This window comes from Panthera onca, chromosome A3 (genome assembly GCF_046562875.1).
Source record: "Panthera onca isolate mPanOnc1 chromosome A3, mPanOnc1 haplotype 2, whole genome shotgun sequence".
In the NCBI taxonomy this organism is placed as follows: Eukaryota; Metazoa; Chordata; class Mammalia; order Carnivora; family Felidae; genus Panthera; species Panthera onca.
The window spans coordinates 58353616-58373959 of NC_138341.1; the positions used below are offsets into that span (position 1 = coordinate 58353616).

The 20344-nt window shown below is 41.8% G+C and overlaps 1 long non-coding RNA gene across 3 annotated transcripts; it reads right to left on the reverse strand.

Annotated features, from left to right (window-relative positions):
* Positions 1 to 410: 410 nt before the first annotated feature.
* LOC132660807 (uncharacterized) lies at positions 411 to 14565 on the reverse strand. 3 transcript variants are annotated; one of them, XR_013554662.2, is made up of 5 exons: positions 14496 to 14565; positions 12932 to 12998; positions 4800 to 4896; positions 3735 to 3829; positions 411 to 581 (listed from the first exon to the last, which is right to left on the reverse strand). It is a non-coding gene; the product is annotated as an uncharacterized LOC132660807 (long non-coding RNA). The 3 variants fall into 3 exon arrangements; XR_009601913.3 differs by having other exon boundaries at positions 411 to 3826; XR_009601912.3 differs by having other exon boundaries at positions 411 to 3829.
* Between the last annotated feature and the right edge of the window lie 5779 nt (positions 14566 to 20344).

A 20344-nucleotide genomic window follows, 5' to 3' on the forward strand; every position in this document is an offset into this window, starting at 1 on the left:
GACAAAGTTGCAGAAGTTAATGGCGAAAACAGAAACTACAAAATTACTATTCATCACTGTGAAAGACCAATAAATAGGTCTAAGTTTTCATCTCTGTCTTCAAAACAATACGTTAATGACATTAAAAGTATTACCCCCAGATTCTCTTCCTTTTATGGGATATTTATTTTTAATTTTTTAAATGACAGAATACATTTCATAAAAGAACATTTCTTTTCTGACCATTATTATTATTGGTTTCACTGTGCGATTACCGCTAAAAATAATTTTGTCCTATAGAAAGGGGGCTGTTAGAAATGATCTGCTCTGGGTGTCCAATATGAGCCCCACCACCCCAATCTTTCACCTACTCTGCCTTGAGTACAGCCTCCTCCCCCACCCCACCCATCCCTCCAAACAGGACCTGTTAGTCAAGTATTAGAGAAAGGTAGATCTGATGCGCTTTATTTCTTTACTGTTTATTTATTTATTTAGAGAGGGGGGAGGGGCAGAGAGAGGGGGAGACAGAATCCCAAGCAGGCTCCCCAGTGTCAGCGCAGTGCCGATTTGAGGCTCAGTCTCACGGATCGTGACATCATGACCTGAGCCGAGATCAAGAGTCAGACCCTTAACTGACTGAGCTACCCAGGTGCCCCAGATCTGATGCACTTTAAATGGTTCATCCCTCCTCCCAAGTTCTTCTTCCATCTTTCTCCCACTTTTTCTTCTAGAGACTAGAGTTAGGTTACAAAATTAGAAGGGTTAAAACTAATACTTCCACTCCCTTTTCCCATTAATTGAGGTTAGAGATGAGCAGAGGGCTGCCTCCCCAGGATCTGCCTACCCACCTGTGTGAGGCAGGGGAGGGGGTGGGAGAGAGGAGGGCTCAGCTTCCACAAGCTTGCCTGGACTCTTGGAACCCTGTGTCAAGCCAGAAGCCCTCAGTGGCTTTCCTCTCTAGAGGGAGTTTGATAACTCAAATCTTAGCACCCTCCTAACACCTCAAGAACACTTAGTCCTAAAATGCTGCATTTAATGAGCACGTTGCTTCCACCTTCCACCCCCAGACCACCAGCATCACCCCTAATCTCACAGAGAGAGGGCAGTTTACATTTCGGTCCATACACAACCCCCCCCCAACTCTGATGAGCCTGATGCCTCGAACTCTGAATAATCAACTCCAATCCAGAGGGAAAATATTTTCCACCCAAATTTAACACAGGATCATCATCACCCTTCAATTCTCAGAAGGTCTCTATGTCTCCAACAGAGATTCATTATGTCTTTAAGTGTAGCGTTTCCTTCATGTTGGTAACAGGGAAAAGTTATGATATTTATTTTTCATTTTTCCTTACAGAATATAATGAATTCCACTGATGACCTATTTCTGAAATCCACCAATCAAAGGAAATTGTAAAGTTCACCATAGTAACAGCTCAGTGTCAGTCGCCTGAGTGAGAACCACACAGCATAGGAGGCCCCGGCCAATCACGGGGCAGAGTAATGTTACCATCTCATAGCAACCAAGAGATCTGCATGGCAACATCAGTTGCTATATGAAAGAAAAATTAGAAACAATATTCTGCTAGGGAGAAATAAAAGTATTAACTGTTAAGTCATACTTGAGTCACGGTTGGAGGACCTATCCTAAAATATCCACCTAAATATAGCTCCGATAATACCTGTCAGATCCAAGAGTCCATGTGCTAGGAACCCCTCGCCCACCACCGACTCGAGCCACTTGAGCATGAAAGAGAGGGGACTACCCATAGAACAGACCACTTCTGAATAGGAAGGGAAAGAGCACTTGAATACTAGCAGCAGTAGGCAGATTTGGAGGGTAAATCACACATAAGTCATCACATTTAATCCATGAGAGAGGCAGGGCAGATACTAGTATTACCACTAAATTCTCCATTTCCTCCTCCCATCCCGAACCTGTTCCTCCCCCAGCCGCAACTATCTCAGCTAATGGCCACACAACTCTTCTAATTTCTCAGACCAAAAACCTCACAGGCCTCCTTGACTATTCTCTTTTTCTCACACTCAATCCAGTTCATCAGCAAACCCTGTTAATGCCACTTTCAAGAAATGTCCAGAATCGAACCATCCTCCACCCCACGTCCACAGCCATACCCTGGTCCAAACCATCGTCTCTTCCTCCTAACCCATGTCCCTGCTTCCTGGCCTTGCCCACCTACATTCTGTTCTCAACGCAGCAGCCTGAACGACTCTTCCAAAACACAAGTCCTAGGCTGACAACCCTCCAGTGACTCCCCATCCTCTCTAAAGTAAAAACCCAGGGGCGCCTGGGTGGCTCAGTCAGCTAAGCGTCTGACTTCGGCTCAGGTCGTGATCTTGCAGTTCGTGGGTTCGAGCCCCTCATCGGGCTCTGTGCTGACAGCTCAGAGCCTGGAGCCTGCTTTGCCCCTCCCTGTCCCCCACTCTGTCTCTGTCACTCTCTCAAAAAGTAAATAAACATTAAAAAAAATACCTAAGTTCTCCCCATGGCCTACGAGGCTGAACACAGCTTAGCTCCCTCTTGTTCCCCTCTGCCCCCATCTGCTGCTATTGTCTGCTCTGCTCACCTGCTACAGCCCTACTGGTCTCCTTGCTGTTCTTCCAGTGCACCAGGATCCCTCCTGCCTTAGGGCCTTTGAACTAGCTATTTCTTTATTTGGAACATTCTCCCCACCCCAGATACCCTCATGGCTCACTGTCTCACTTCCTTCAAGTGTTCACCTCAGATGTCCCCTTCTCAGTGAATCCTTTTCTGACCTATTTTAAAATCTTTGTACCCACGCCATTAACCCCCAGCCCCTAACCCCCCTTCCCTGGAAGTGGGCACTAGAACAGTGCCTGGCACTTAGTAAATACCTGATAAATGTCTGATTGTGAAGAAAAGAAGCACTGTTTTACGGATAAAGTAAACTCAGGAAACTAAATGAGTTCCTCAAAGCTTCACAGCCAGCATGTATTAAAGTTCAGACCTGAACTCAGATTTGCCAGAGACTCCCCAAACTGTGTTCTGCCTTCTCTACTGCGTTTTGATTTCCTTTTCCAGATCTGCTACTCTTCTAATAAGTGCCAGGAGCCCATTAATTCCCTGGGATGGGAAGAGGGGCCACTAGGTTGATGGGGCATCTGTGGGCATGGCCACAGCAGCAGTGGAGAGTGGGGGTAAGCTGGCCAAGAGCAAAAATGATGCACGAGGAACACTTCCCAGTGAATCAGGAAGTGTGGCTAAGGCCATGTCGACTGAACAATGATATGATACCCCACTGGCGATGACCTACCCCACCCCTTTACTTGGTACTCTTCAGCTATCCTATCTCTTTACCCACTCAGGTAAAAACAAGGATTTAAATGGAATTGTTAGTCTGTAAAATGTTTCAACTCTTGCTAGTTTGTACTCAAAGGGTCTCAGAGTTGTATTAAGTGTACATTGCATGACTGGTAGAAAAAACAAACAGAAAAATCCAATCACCAAATGATATGTGTTCTGTTCTACACAATAGTTTTGGGTTGTGTTTCTGTTTTTTGTTTGCTTTTTTTTTTTTTTTTTAAAGAGAAGCCTCCTAATGTTATGGCATTATGTGGAATTTTGTGTTTTTGTTAAAACTATACTAAAAACTCATGGTCATGTGCCCACATTTTCCACCCTGATTCTGATAGCAGGTGGTAAGTGGTGGAGGAGGAGATGGGTGAGGAGATGGGAGAGACGATCCAGAAGCAGAGAAGGGAGAGAAATAAACCTAAGGCAGGAATATGTTGCTTCCATGGCCGGGACTGGTGATCGAGAAATGCTGGTGTAGACACAGACATCGTCAACAATCTTGTTGGGCACCTGCTGAAGACAAAAAAAAAAGTACAGCCCTTTCACCAGGAAACTAGAACATGAAAGACAAAATCAGGAATAATAGTAACTATCCCTTCTTGAGCATGTGACATCATGGCAGGCATTTTGCTACACACTTTCATAAAGTTTTATATTTAAGCCTCTCAGCAGCCCTCAATAAGAGGAATTTCCCCTCCTCCCTCCTCCCACCATTATATAAAGTGACTTCAGAGAAACTAAATGATTTGCCCAAGGTCATACAATTAGAAAATGATAAGGCTGAACCATTTGCTTCCAAAATCTTCTTCTTTTTTTTTTTTTAAGTCTCCACACCCAGCATGGAGCCCAGCATGGGACTTGAACTCGCAACCCTGAGATCAAGACCCTGAAATCAAGACCTGAACTGAGATCAAGAATTGAACCCTTAACCAACTGAGCCACCGAGGCACCCCGGCCAAAGTCTTTGTTCTTAACTATTACACTACACCTCCTCTCTTTAATAAGATTAATTAATGTGATACAAATAAACATGGAAGACACAAGGCGACATAAGGAGGTGGACATAAGGAATCATTAAAAAAAACAAAAACCAACCTTTCATGAAACTACCCATCCTCCCAAGTATCTTTGTATGGAGAGCAAGGCAGGTGTGTGGATGTCCTGAGGGGGCCAGGCCTACAGTCCTGCTTCTCATCTCAAAGGCAATGCCATCCCTCCTCCATGTCATGCCATAAATTTATCTCAACATTGACAGAAAAGGAAATCCCAATGCTGTGCTCATAAAGGTTCATGTTGCTAAAGGTTGCAGAACACATATTGTTCTATAATCACTCCCTTGTTGACATAAAACTCACAAGTGAGATGTTTCATTACACTGAGAACCCAGGATGGTGAGCTCTCTCCACATAGTGAGGGCATCAAGGGTGGGCACCAAAAGCAAACGGAATTGGGGGGCCTGGAATGTTTCAGGGAGACTTCTGACCTGATGGGGAGGAAAGAGCAGGTGTGTGTTAAAGCGACGACCCCTCTTGGATGCATTTTATTTCTTCCAGTATTTTTCCTTAGAAGCAAACTTCCACCTAAACAGGAGAAATGAAAAACCTGTTACAGATTCCTGAGTTTAAAAAATTTTTTTAATGTTTATTTATTTTTGAGAGAGAGAGAGACAGAATGTGAGCAGGGGAGGGGCAGAGAGAGAGAGAGACCCACACAGAATCTGAAGCGGGCTCCAGGCTGTCAGCACAGAGCCCAGTGTGGGCTTGAACCCACAAATGGTGAGATCATGACCTGAGCCAAAGTCAGACGCTTAACCAACTGAGCCACCCAGGCGCTCCCTGAACTTTTTTTTTTTTTTTTAATCAAGCCTGACTTTACAGAAAACATGAAGCCAATATGCTATTGGGTCTGGCATTCTGCCATAGTCCTGGGAAATTTCTACCCAGACTAAACTTTCTGGCTATTTAGCCTGAGAAGTGGCTATTTCTCTGTATTTAAAGGTGGTTTAACTGCATTGCCTATTATCAGGACCATCAGTTCATTTCTATATTTTTCAAGCAGTAACAGCTCTCACCTTTGCAGTGAAGCTACCCTTAACCATGGTAGACCTGAATGCCCTTAGCATTTATTATTTGGACCAAACATTAGGTACTGGCATATTTGCCATGGCATACTGTAGAAGATAGTATGATCTAGAGGAAAGGATCCTGGAACCAGCGCTGAGATTTGCTAATTGTGAGCTTTTCGGCAGATTATTTATCCTTTCCTCCCTTCAGTTCTGTCATCCATAAAGTGAATTACAAGCATATTTAATTTATAGAAGTTTTGGGTGAGGAGTAAATACTGTGGCAGGGCCTAATATAGTGCCTGGATGTAACAAATACTCGGTTATTATTTTAAAAGTAAAATACATAAACAAACGGACCAAGAGATGCCCCAAATGGGAATGTTAACTTTCTAACTGGATCTCTTAATCCTTGCTGAACTATCCTAATTAATTATGCACGATTCTCTCCTGAGAACCAAAGTGCGCACAATCCCATCTTCGAAAAGGAGACAACTTACCTCCCCAAGTTTTGAGACAAGTCTGCTACATTTCCCTCAAAACCGAATGTCAGTTTTCTTGTCAACATACTCAAGGACAAAGCCTCTCAATCCACTGATATCAAATATTAGATTTAGGCTCAGTGTTTCTCTTCTGACTGCTGCAACACTGCCTCATTGCACCAAAACTGCGGTTAAGGACAGCGTCATCTTTGACTCACTCATCTTTGACTCCACAGGTCTTCTGCTAACCTGTGAGTCCATAAAAACTACCTGTATAATGATGGTGTAGATTTCAGGCTATAAATCCTGTTTAAATGCAGATGGCCAAACTTGAAGTGGGTTGGAATAGTCTTTTGGCAGATGAAACCCCAATTTCAAATGATATAAAACAGGCTGTATGCTAGCCCTTCTCCCTTCAGACCATCTGGGTAACGTATTTGGCACGGATATCAGGTGAGTTTGATGGATGCCCTCCAGCCTTCGGGAATAGGACAAGAGTCTTCCCTGGTGCTCATGGGAGTTTATTGTTAGGAACTTGGGATAGAATGAAGCTGTTGGACCTGTCGTCTGACTGTTGCTGGAAGGTACAGCTGAGCATAAACTGTGGCAATAGGGGTGAGGGCAGGGGCAGTGCTGACACAAAGGCCCAGCTCAGGCATTTGGCTATTTGGGTGGAGAGCGGAAGCCTTGTTGATTTGCCGGAGGAGTCAGTGAGCCCCAAGGGAAAAGAATGCAAAAGGGAACTTTGGAACTGAAGGGAGCCTGGGGATGGGAGTCAAAGCCCCAGATGCCTGAATTCTGCCCAGGGGCCCTGGCTGACTGGTGGTGTGGAAGGGTGCTTTCAGATAATACACAGGAGAATGCTAGCCAGATATCCTCTGAGCCAACTCGAGGGCTCCTGTCTCTTGTTCCCCAGAGGGAGGTCTCTTAGGAAATAGAATAAGTCTGTCTCTTCAGGATGCTAATGAAGGAATCGTGAGAAAGAACGCTCACCCTCAGAGCAGCAGATGAAGTCTGCAGACAGCAGAGCAGGAGTGGCCCCAGTGACAATGGCAAGAAAACCTGAATGGCTTCCAAGGAGAATCTACAAGACATACTACCGTCCTTAGGTGCAGGCAAAGGAGGACCGTGCTTTGGAGGGCTCCACAGGACACAAACACAAAGAAGAAAATTTTAAAGAACACATGGCCGCTTTGTCGCTGGGGGTCTGGGTCTCAGCTGTGGTGCTCTGAGACCCTCCCCCTAAACATCTGCTTTCCTGACTGACTTTGTTCAGGCCCCAGGGACACATCTCCCCACATCTCTGGCCTGGCCTCCAAATGTCGTCGTTGATTGTGGCTTCTGCTGCTGTGGACTTCATAAAGGAGCACTGCTTCCAAGGGTGGGTGGGATTTGAGCAGCTAAAGCACTCAGCAGGCAAGAGAAGAGGACAATTGCCCCGTGTTTCTCCTCAGCACGAATGGGATAGATTATTGCCTAACAAGGTCCTGTTTTGCAGTAGAGCCGCGAGACAATCGTCTCGCTTTTTTTCGTGTTTCAATTTGTGGGTCAAAGAATGGCACGTATTTTATAATTTGTTTTCTTGATTTAAAACATGTAAATAACTTCATTGATGTTTTTGTCTGAGCCCCTTTAAATGTTAGGGGCCTGTTCTGTGAGTGAGCCAGGACCCCACCCCCAGAAGGAACAGGAGGGGAGTGCCCAAGGCAATGATTCCGCTGCATGGTGTGGGGGAGGGGGGTCATTACCTTTCCATCTACTACCCAAGGCTCCTGTGTCTTCTCCCAAAGGGTGTGGCCCCAAAAGGCCGGTGTTACCAAATACTGAAACCAAAATCATCCTATTTGGCAAACATTCTCCAATATTGATGTGGGTGCTGCCTCCACGGCTTGTGCAACAGAGCAGCCAAGGCAGCACATTGAATAGCTGGCTTGTTTGAGTAGCAGGAACATTTTTACATAGAACTTCCACTCTCCTCCCTTCCTAGGAATGAAGGAAAGAGAACCTCCAACTTCTGTCCCCGCCGACTTGCTGTTGCTATCCAGGGGAGGAATGGCAGATTTGGTTGGTCAGAGCTTGAATTTACTGAGCCACACTCCTATGGATGGTGGGATGATTGGGTCTCATAATAGGAGAAACAGTCTCTGCCTCATAGAGTTCAGATTCTTCCTGCCTACCCCTGTGCTTCACATCTCCGTTTGGCAGGAAAACTAGAAAGGGGTTCTCGCAAAGGAAGGATAACCCTTTTCCTTCCCTCCCTGTTCAGCCCTGGCTGGGTGAGTGAGAGGAACTTTGACCTACCCAGCTGGCCCGGTTACGGGTTAGAATCTGTGCGGCAGGTCTAGTCCTGTGCTTGAAGGCACACGTGACTTCATGAGTCCCAAGGCAGAGATTCAGGGCCAGAGATGGGAAGTCATAGGTCCAAGTCATACTCCCTAACACATTTCTCCAGAATTCCTGTTTGTTGAAGGTGTATCAGACAAGGTAGGCTAAGTGGCTATAACATCAGACCCACTACATGAGAGAGAATATGGAAGATCATCTCTCTGATGTTTCAGTCTAAGGTGACTGGGTCTCCGTTGGGAGACAGCTCTGCTCCACACAGTCTTCCCGGGCCCTGGGCTGACAGCACCTCTCCCATCTTCAACATGCGGCTTCCGAGGCTGCTCTGTTCCGGCCATCCAGGAGGGGAAAGAGAGCAGTCCAGGGAGAGATTCCGCTGAAGCAAAGGGGGTGGAGGTTGCCCATATAGCTCGCTCCCATAGTCCATTGACGAGAGCTCAGGTGGAAAACCTGCCTATTCTACAGGAGGCCAACAAACGGGAGCACAGATGGAGGAAGACAGCTAGCATTCTCCACCTCAAAGGAGTTATGGAGCCTTGTAAAGAACATACAGGCTGCACTTTTACTTGGAGGGGGACACTCTTCAGGAACATGCTAAAATGTTAGTTTGTTGACTAGTCAACTAGTGGTTGACTGCTAAGTTACTCATAAAAATGTTCCAACCCAAACCATCTCTTACCTCTTACCATCTCATCATATATTTATTGAATTATTTGAGCAGATTCAAAGATTTGGGAATAAAAGTAAACACAGGTTCTTCTTATAGGCGTCGTGTAGGCTGTCTTAGGATGAAAGACACCTTAAGACTCCCAAGTTAATACATCTTTATCAGTTTGATTGCCTATCTCTAAAAACAATCAATGGTATTATGACCCATCCCTGGTAAAACATTGTGGCACCTTTTAATTAAGAGACAGAGCCTAAAGGATATATTGGCTCACTCAGGTTCTCCAAGCAATAATCTTAACTTCCAATATTGTTAACTTCTTTAGGTAAGATCATTAGAAAGTCATATACCTGGGACATAGAAGTTTAGTTGCTTCCCCACCCCCCAAAAAAATTGCTGAATTTTTTTTAAGTTATGCACCTGAGATTTGTGAGGCACAATATTTTAAATGTCTACTTAGGATCATTTATTTTCTTTCATTAAACAGTAGTTGAATACTTTATCCTTTAAGTTACTCATTATTTCTTACATAAGCACTCATGCAGCAGACTCCTGAAATCCTGAGCTGGAAAATTTCATATCTTCAAATGAATATACTGCATCTTTTTTTTTTTCTTACAAGAACCATGCAATTTACCCCCTCCCCTGTTTTAGTTTCTAAGATTAACATTAAATTGAACAATCAGCTATAATAGCTGGTTATATTCTGGTGCCTGAAATCTATGCCCTGGCTTGTTTTATGCTTTCATAAACTTTTTTACTTTGGAATAATGGAATACTTTTAGATTTACAGAAAAGTTGTAAAATAGTACAAATAGGTCCTATATACCCTTCATCCAGTTTCCCCTAATATTAACATCTTAATTAATCTTGGTACATTTGTCAAAACTAAGAAATTAACACTGGTGCAATATTATTAACTCAGCCACAGACTTTGTTTGGACATCACCAGTTCTTCCACTAATATCCTTTTTCTGCTGCAGGATACTCCACTGCATTTAGCCCAGCGTGCTTTAATTGAAAGATCGTGTCCTGGCTGAAAATCATTCCTAAGAAATGTAATGACTAGGAACTAGAAAAAAAATTTTTTATTTAAAATTTGCAAAAGATTTTTTTTTCAAAAAAAAAAAGAGACATTAATTTATCCTTGGGGCAAACTACTCCTTTTTTGGGGGAAAAATACTCTGGGGTATTTAGTTACACAAATATAAAACAAATACTCACACTGTGTGTCTGTTGAAGCCTACGGAAAAGCCTTAACTTTACATATATTAGCTGGAGGTTTTCAACATAAACTAAGAGTTCTATTATGCAATTGAGTTGGGTTAAAGCTTTGTATGGGTATATGCTGGCTTTGTGCCTCTATGGGAGACAGCCATGAGTAGAGGATGGAGTTTTCCTAAAATGAGCAAATGTTCCCATTGCCAGTCATCCTGGGAGAAGACAGCCCTTGGGACAGAAAATGGGGACATGGAAGGATGGCCTTATATCTCAGGAATGAGAAGGCTTCCTTCTCTCCTAGCCTTGGATTTCAAGTAGTGAAGACAAGCTCAAGGGATTCCCAGCAGTGGGGATGAGCCTGCCCTTGCCACATGGAGACAGGTTGAACACCACCAAGTCTCATGAGGCTGATTCAGGTCTGCTGGGCTCTAAGAGCATCAATCATTGAGATATCCACCAATTTGTATCTCCCCTGTGCTAATCTTCTAAACAAGTCTTACCCCAAATTGTGGCTTAGTGCCAGCTGTGCTATGGGGAGTTAAGGGTCAGGCTGGGGATAGAGTGGCAAATAGGAAAACAGTAACCTCTCTCCCAATGCCTCAGGCAGCCTAGCTAGAGAAGAAGCTATAGGTTCCATATCTCTGAATACACATGAGTCCTCACCTTCAAGATCTTCAAGAAATACCTGGGCATATTTGATGAGCATATTTGATGGAAGTTAACTTCCTACAGTGTCAGGTAGAGGCTCAAAGTCATCATAAAGTGGGTATTAAATGTGACTTAATTTTAATGTGACTTAATTTGGACTACTAAGGTCTATATGTATAGGTTATACTAGAGTTTCTGCTCTGGTTTACTTTAATTGCTTAAATTCATTCATTCATTCAATCATTCATACTTATAGAGCACCTACTGTGTGCCAGGCACAGTTCTAATCACTGAGAATGAAAGAGAAAAAAGAAAAAGATGAATCTGACTTCAGGAAAAAGTCCCTACCCACATGGAGAAAAATACATTGCAAGGTACATTGTGTGCCTTCTAAATCCTAATGAGGATGTCAGAATTACAGATATTTTAATTTTTAAAGCTATGATTTAATTTAAATATGGTTTTGCTACATGATAAAGGACTCTGATTCAGTCTTAAAAACTTGAAGGATTTAGTAGATATGGTTCATCAGGAAGGTTTGGGGAGCACATCTCCATCCTAAAATAACTTTCTGAGAAGAGAAAGAACCCTCTTAAGACTTCTGGCTTCTCTGTACCCCAAGCCCAGTAGTAATCATTGAGATTTCCTCTTGGCTTATGGCCAAAATCTAAACACTATCTTGGCCACTAACATCTGAAAAAACAGAACAATAAAGTCTTTAGAAACAGAGAGTCTTTAGACATTTCTTTTGAAAACAGCGCTAGAATAGAGCTTCTAAATCTTCTAATTGCCCCTGCTGACGTAGTCTGTTATAAAAACACAATAGTGAATAGGCAAGGACCAGACGATTCCAAATTGTCAAACATCAGAGAGATACTACAAATCATCTCTCTTAAAAAATATGGCTGTCAAAGCCTATGATCCTGATTGCAAAGACATCTGTGACTAAATAATGCTGGTTATGGAAATTGCTGAAAAGTTATAAATAAAATGTTAAATAATACAGTACAGCTAATTCCCCAGGTGTTGTTTCTATTCTCAAGCAAGGATCTACATGAACCAAGTGACAGCATACAGCTTTCCTGTGGGTGTAAATCTCCAGAGATATTGTTCACTCACATTTGCTTATGTCCTTTTACTTGATCAGTCGCAATAACATTACTATTTCTTGCTTTGTTATTTCTTCTTTCCAATCCACATCAGTAGCTTGTTCTTATAAATAATTCAGCATCTATCTGGGCATTTGTTGGCAATATTATCTTACATGATGTTATATAGGAAGAGGGAGAGCAGTAATGCTTAAATATGGGGAAATAATGTTTCTTTCAATCTTTCATGCTTACAAAGTGGTTCTGTCACATCTTTTGCCTCTGAACTTACACTGAACTTTCTCTTCCAGCAAGTCTGGTTGCGTGGATTCAAGGCTGCTGCAAAATTTGATATAACTGAAACTTGATAAGAAGTTTCAGTCCAATCAAGTGTACCTACAAAATAATCTACCATACCTGTAATTCCTGGTGATCTTGCATCTACTTATATGTTCAAATAGGCTTTAAAGGAAGCACATCAGATTATCTGTCTGTATACACTAAGGGGCCAGCAGAACCTTTTATTGCCCCCCGTCCCAGCAAAATAACAGTGGTCAAATGTTACCCCAGTCTCAATTAATCCCACTTAATACCAAAATAATATATATGAAAGATTAAGAATATGGAGGAGCTTATGAACACAGAACTCTGAATTTAATTTAATTTTTTTCAAACAATTTGAGACAACACTGTTAAAATTTCCAGGACAAATTAGAGCCAGGTGTTCAAATTTGAGATTTGTAGTTGAAACCTTGCTGGCTTACTTCCCACAATACATCCTACATATCCCTGGAACTATTGGGAAGTTCACCATAATTGCAACAGACATTCATCTTCTGGTTTCTAAATAGAAGTAAAGAAGGCAAACTTTGAAAACAGAATGGAGTCCATTTTGGGGGAATTATATTTATACCTTTCTTGATTGACCAGGACTAAGAGCATACCTTTTCTAAATTATGAAAACCTATAGGAACCCGGGTCAAGTGTTGACTCCAGGCCCTCTGCACATGCTGTTCCCTCTACTCAGAACACTGTTTCCTTCCTGGCCACTCTAACTTCTAATCCAATTTCATTTCACCCTTAGCATCTTGGCTTCCCTGATACCTTAGAAGAAGTTGAGTGCCCCAGGACCGTCCTCTTCTTGTCTTCAGTGGCTGATTGATGTCTGCTTCTTTCAAAAAAACATAAAAAGTTGTAAGAAAGCAGAACCATATCTGTATTATTCTCTGCTGTCTAGCCATGTTCAAAGTAATTGTTCAAAATGTACTTGAATGGATATGTCAATGCATGTGAGTGAAAATAACAACTATCACTTGTATGTTTTTTACTAAGTGCCAGGCTCTGTGCTGAGTGTTTTATATGTGAGAATGAATAGATGGATGAATGACCATCAAAAATGAGCACTAATAACATTAGAATCATCTGAATGAATAGTCAATCCTGTCTTAAACAAGTTATGCATGAAACTTTTTGTTTACATAAAATTTAGAGGAAAGTTTCAAAGTCCAGTATTATATGATTTACATAACTTGCAAACCAGAGAGAAACCCAAGTTTTGTGGGTAAACTGTTAAGATCAAACCTCGGGGGGAAAAAAAAAACCAGGATAAAACAAGAAGGTATTAACAGTAGCCAGAGAAAACAGGAGATAGGAGATAAGAAGCCTGGAGTAAAGGTACATTTACTCAGGTTCCCAGAGAGGTAGATTACCCAAAAAGGGTTGAAAACTAATGCTATATATTCTATTTGGTGAACTGTATTTTTCATTTAGTACATGTTGAGCATCTTATCATGTCATTAAATGCTCCTCTGCAATATTTTTTCAACTGGCTACAAGGATTCTATTAGGCATGTGCCATTATTTTTTATTCTCCTAATTCTGGACTACCTAAATGTTAAGTTACTTTGACTTTTTTTTTCTTATCAACTCATAGCTAAATCTTTGCACATGTCCGAGTATTTGCTTAGAATAAATTTAATATATTGAATGGACAAAACTATAGGTACCAGTATTTCCAATTCTATGGATTCACAGATATTTTACCCAGGCTGAGATCATATCCTTCCTTTAGTTCATAGAGCACAAAGCTGACAACTTTAAAAAAATTAACAACGTGTATAGCATTTTTATCTACTTGCATTGAGTTTCTTTACCATTTCTTCATCTTGCCTCAATGAAAGCAGCAAAATGTTAATAACGTTAAATTGAAAGAAAATCTGAAGGTGCCATTTGGAGATGGCAGGACGTTGGTCCTATGGTGCATTCTTAACAGTGAATATTTAACATATTTGTCATGCTATTTCTTCTAATTCTGGGGAATTTTATTTTTTTAACAAAAAAATATTTTTAATGTTTATTCATTTTTGAGAGACAGAGAGCTTACAGAGCGTAAGCAGGGGTGGGGCAGAGAGAGGGAGACAGAATCCGAAGCAGGCTCCGGGCTCTGAGCTGTCAGCACAGAGCCCGACACAGGGCTCAAACTCACGAACTGTGAGATCATGACCTGAACCGAAGTCAGATGCCTAACTGACTGAGCCACCCAGGCACCCCTAATTCAGGGAATTTTTAAATGTATGGATCTCTGTACCATGTTTTCAAGAAAAATCTCTAGTTTTCTAGATTAGTAAGATTTTTTAGAAATATTAACTGAATACTTTTGATTTCTTACCTTCTAAAAGGCAAACCAGGCCATTGATGGCTTGTCTGGTCTGAAGAGTTTCTAAAATTAGTATGAAGCCAGTCCTACTGTGACATAATAATGAGTAGAATCACTGATTTCATAAATCATAAGGCTCAGGGTCTATGAGAAAGTCAGCTGGGCCGACATTCCTGGAAGAATGAAAGCTCCTCCAAAGTCGATGCTAGAAATAAAAGATGAGGAACCATGATGTTTCTATTCAAAAGAAATCTTATTGTAGAGGATACACTTCAGCAGTGGCAATTCTTCAAGTGCAACGTCATGCTAGACAATAAAATGCTATAGGACACAATATAAAGCGGGGGAAAGTACAGCTAAAGAACTACTCTGTCTAGAATCGCTATTTGTGATATGGAGCCTTCTGTGATACCAGTTGTTACCTTGAAAAAACTTTTTTAAAAGAGTGATCCCAATCTCAGAAAACACTAATAGATCTTCAAACTGTAAAACCCTTCTTGCCGGCTTTAACCTTTCAAACCTACATGTTGTCAGATGAGTAAATTTAGTGGATGAGATGTATTCGGATCCCTTATAATAGAGATCTGATAATTAAGATGAAGAAAAAGCCCAATAGATAAGAACTTGTCTCAAAAGTTTTATCCCATTTTCATATTTCTTATGAAATTTGGTTTCCAGAGATGATGCCCAAAGAAGTAGAACAGCACTTTCACAGGGTTTTTGTTGTTGTTGGTTCGTTGGTTTTGTGTTTTGTTTGCTTCGTTTTGCTTTTGCAAGTTCAGGTGTTTAACTGCTGTTTTTCTTCCAAAATGGTAGTTTTTTTTTCCCTTTAGTCCACTGCATCAAGTCACGGGATATCACATTTCTAACAACACGTTGCATAGGCCAAATGCTTTCTGAAATGGGCAGCACTCAAACGTCATGACATGAAGCATTAAGACCCATGCTGCCCTCTTCCTTGAAAGCTAAATTCCACCAATTATTTTCAGCAGTTTTCTCCTACCAACAAACATTCTTCTTAGCACACACTACTTATGCATCTTTAACTATGGTACAGATTCTTTGAAGACCTCTCCTTGTATCCCTAAGATAACAAAGTATCTGAAACATTCACTGCATCAGTTAATGCCAAAAGAGTAGAGAGTAAATCATCTCAGGTTTCCAACTAAAATGAAGACTCTTCCGTCTGGTAGGTCACCAAAAAAAGTGAATGTACCCATCAACTCCAGAACTTCTCACAACAGAGTCCCAGAAAAGTGCCTTCCTCCCAAAAGATCCAGTTGAAAACATAAGATACCAGGTTCAATAGAATAAGGTAAAGTTTCAACCTTTGGATAGCTGGCTCCAGACGGGGTAAACTCCATCCTACATTTATTTGTAGCATGCTGTTATCTCTTGGGTTGACACAGAGACCAAGGAAAATCTGACCTGAGGATCTCATGAATGCTGTATCTCGGGCTCCTGGATACATACAACTGGCAGAGATCCCCAAAGACCGGAAAGTTCTATGGTTTACTATCTTGACATCAATGTGGGTAGACCCAATGTTAGGTCAGATGCCATGTTTGAAATAAAAAACAGTGTGCTTTTCTGAAAGAAGAGTGCAGACTTGTATCAGTGATGCCATGCCCCGACTCAGAGAAATATGACCAGTTTAGTATAGCAGGAAGAGGTCATTTTCCAAACTGGTTACATCCCAACAGAATTTCCTAAAGGTCAAGAAGGCACGCTATATTTCTCTGTAAATAAAACAGAGTAGGAAAGAATGATAAAACACTCAGGACGGAGTCTTGGCACACAGAGAAATTTTTTAAATATGTAGGTGGAGATCTAGGCATTCTTAGAGGTGAGGTAGAGTCTGAGAACAGGGATGCAAAATGAAGGAAATGTTTAGAGCATCCACAGATCAGGAACACCATGCCTCCACCTGCTCTGCCCACTGCAGGCCCTCAATAAATGTTTATTGACTTGAATTAATAAGCTTCATAGTTCTAAAATGTAGGCCGAGGCCTAATTAGCTAGTCTATGCAAACCCTCAGGAAAAAAAAAAAGTCATTCTTAATGTACCTCCATTTTATATTTGGAGAACAAGGGGCACAGAATGGTTAAGTTACATCCTTATATCACCTTATAAGTTAGAGGCAGAGCCAAGACAAGAGCCCAGATGCACAAACACCCACCAGCCACCCCTGAACTGGCCAAATACTAACAAGGCCAGTCGCTGAGGAGGCAGGAACTCCAAAACAAATGGACTTTGAGGTCTAGATTCAGAGAATTTTTAGCTCCCTCAACAGATGAAGGGACTTGAAATTAACTCATCGAACTCTCCCAGTGCCTGGCTCAGGAAATTGGGGCTTCCAAGTTCAGGTAAGAAGTTACGGAGGAAGAATGCTAAGATGGCCCAAGGAAGACTGACAAATAGTAAGGTCTCACCAAAAAGGTATGAGTTCTGGAGGCAGACAGTCCTGTTTGGCATCCAACTCTATCACTCACCAGCTGTGACCTGAAGCAATTTACCAACCTCTCCAAGACTCAGTTTCCTCTTCTATAAAACAAAAATTGTAATGGCCATCTTGCAGAGTTGATGTGGAAACTGAACGCTAATACAAATACTAGTCCATTATAGGCACTCAGAGACAAACCAACAAACAAAATGCCAGTTAAAAAGAACAATCCCACTAAGAACAGCAGAGTGTCATACATTTAGAGGATGTGTGAAGGTTTCCACCAACCTGATGAAAGGAAATCTAAAATAGTTAATAAATACATGGACAGGGAGGCATTCAACCTGAAGATCACAAGGATGATTTTTTCCAGTATGAGAAAAATGCAACTCATTTGCTCCAGCAACTCATGAGCAGATGTCACTCTGGAACGATGCCCTTGACACAGGGCAGGCTGCCTTTCATTGTCTGTTCTCCCCCTTACTCTCCCAATTATGGCTTTTAATATTTGATGTTCATCAGATACACCACGTACTACATGGTGGTATATCCATATACCATATAGATGTGTTTCTTTTTTAATTGAAGTATAATTGACAGAATGTTACCTTATAGATTGCCTTTTTAAAACAGACTCACAAGATTGAGGGCGGATGTAAAACACACTTAAATTTGTTCAAAGACTTAAGAAAGAGTTTAATTACTTAACGTTGCATCCAATGGCAAGATTTGTGACAGAACTGGCTACTGAAAATGCATTTGGGGAGTTCTCACCTTCTAACCAAAACTTATATTAAATCAACATAGTGATATGCATTTGAAATTTTATTTGGCAATACAATGGTTTCTATTATCCATATCTCTGTATTAAAGGGAAACCATTCCTTTTTCACATGGAATTGATTTCAAAAGGAATTATATTTCTGAGAGAGAGATACTTACGAGATCTGTACCTGGGAGCCTCTGAGACTATAGATGTTAAATAGTATCAGTGTTGAAAGAACCTCAGTGGTCTGCTGAGAGCCTTGAAATATGTACCAATACACCTCTCTTGACCCAAGACTGCAGTCTAGGAGCCACTTAAAAATCTGTGGTAATGCAATGACCATTTAGAGTAACTTAAGAATCACCTCCAAAGGGCAATTACATTAAGAAAACAAAACAAAACAGGATAGTGAAGACAATTTGATTCCCATTAGAAAGTTAAAAATCCTGGCAACTTTCTTACTTCTTCAGGGTGATGTAAGTCAGAAGACTTCAGGTTCAGGAAAGCCAGGAATATACAATCCAGGGTAGGTTTTTAAATTAAATTTACCAATTTACTGTTTCCTTAAACACAATAGAAGCCAAATTTTTTATGGGGACATTTCCCCAATAATAAAGCCAAGCAATTTCACCTTCTAAGACATCAAAACTCAACACTTTTGATTACACAGGACCCTATTTTCTTCAAAATTAAATTTCACATTAGTAAATTTTGATCAACAAACTAGTCTTAGTTTCCCAGATGTCCTGCTCCATTCCCAATGACCTGGAGGGGCACTGCGAAGTCAAGGAAGTTTATAAGGGCTCTGCTTTGTCTATCTTCTTCTAAATGTTGGGGTTTCATTAAGTTCCATCTTTCCATCTTCCACCATTTTCTCATCTTACTTTACAGACTCTCCTTGGGTGATCTTGTCCACTTCTTCCTACGTGCTGATGACTTTCAACTCTCTCCCTACCTCTAGCTCAGCTCTTTCTCCTGAGCTTCAGACTCGTATCTCCAAACGCTTCCTGGACATCTCTGCCTGGATACCCCATTCTCAAATTCATCATGCACATCATGGAGCTCTTGTTCTCCATCTAATGTACCCCTCTTCCACCTTTCTCATTTTCCTTGCTGGTGCCAAGATCCATCCAATCACATAGCCCAGAACCCCGAACACAGTGCTATATAAGCACAGGCGACACTTCAAGTATAGTAGCAAATTTACTACAGGGCAGGAAAGCAGGGAGGCATTCCAAGTGGCATATGTAATCATTGAGACACCAAAATGAGAAAGAACATGGCATGTGTATTATTAGTCAGGATAGGATAGGCTCCGCTGAGATGGTAAATAAACACATAATCTGTGTGGCTTTTTGTTTTTCTCTTTAAAAAAAGATCTGATGGGGGCGCCTGCGTGGCTCAGTCAGTTAAGCATCTGACTTTGGCTCAGGTCATGATTTCACTGTTCCTGCGTTCAAGCCCTGCATCGGGCTCTGTGTTGACAGCTCAGAGCCTGGAGCCTGCCTTGGATTCTATGTCTCCCTCTCTCTCTGTCCCTCCCCCACTTGCACTCTGTTGTCTCTCAAAAATATATAAACATTAAACAAATTTTTTAAAAAAAATATCTGATGCCAATTGGTCAGTTTTCTTGCAACATAAATCCAGGACTTAGTCTGCCTCCATCTTGCAACCCATTGTCTTAGATTTCTGCACTTTCTGGATTATAGACAGTAGAAAATGAGTATGAAGAGGTCAGACTCTCTCTTAGCTTCCTTGAACCAGAAGTGTAATATCCCTGCTGCTCACTTTTCTGTTGTCAAGTTTGATCATTGTCCCAATCCAACTACCAGAGAAACTGAGAAATATCTTCTCATCTGCCCAGGGAGATGAAATGAGGTAATGAACACCATTGTCTGCACTATAACATGTTTAGGAATCTATAAAAAGAACAGTGGAGCACTTGGGTGGCTCAGTCGGCTAAGCCTCCGACTTTGTTTCAGGTCATAATCTCATAGTTTGTGGGTTCAAGCCCCACATTCGGCTCTGTGCTGACAGCTCAGAGCCTGGAGCCTGCTTCAGATTTTGTGTCTCCCTTTCTCTCTGCCCGCTCCCCTCCCCCCTGCTCGTGCTCTGTCTCTCTCTCTCCCTGTCTCAGAAATAAACATAAAAAAAAAAAAAAAAAAGAACAGCATATCTGGAAATCAATGGGGATGGTGAGGGGTGATATGTGTTGTGGGGAAAAGGTGGGTAGACAGTGCCAGCAAAGTCAACAAAACTATCTAGAAGGACTGAGTGTGGCCAAGAGTCTGAGTGCCACGCTGAGGATAATGGGATTTTGAAGGTGAGAACAGAGAATCCTGGAGCTCAAACTTCCCAAACTGAGGCACCTGAAGTAAAGGGCCAGCTTCTGCTCCCAGGCCAGCCTAACGTTCCTATTGCTTTAAGAATCAGTGGAGTCCAGACTAAGGTCCGGGATCCAGCCTGAAAACAAATAAATGAAAAAGCTCCTGGTGGTACTGTGACCACCTTCTCTGGATGCTGTATGATTCTTCCTTAAGGGCTTGGTCCCCACACTTCCCCCTTGGTACTCCCTTCTCAGCGGCACCCCAGCTCCCAAGCAGGTTCACCTCCCTGTTCTCCCTAGCCTGACTTTCTCTTTGACCTTGGTG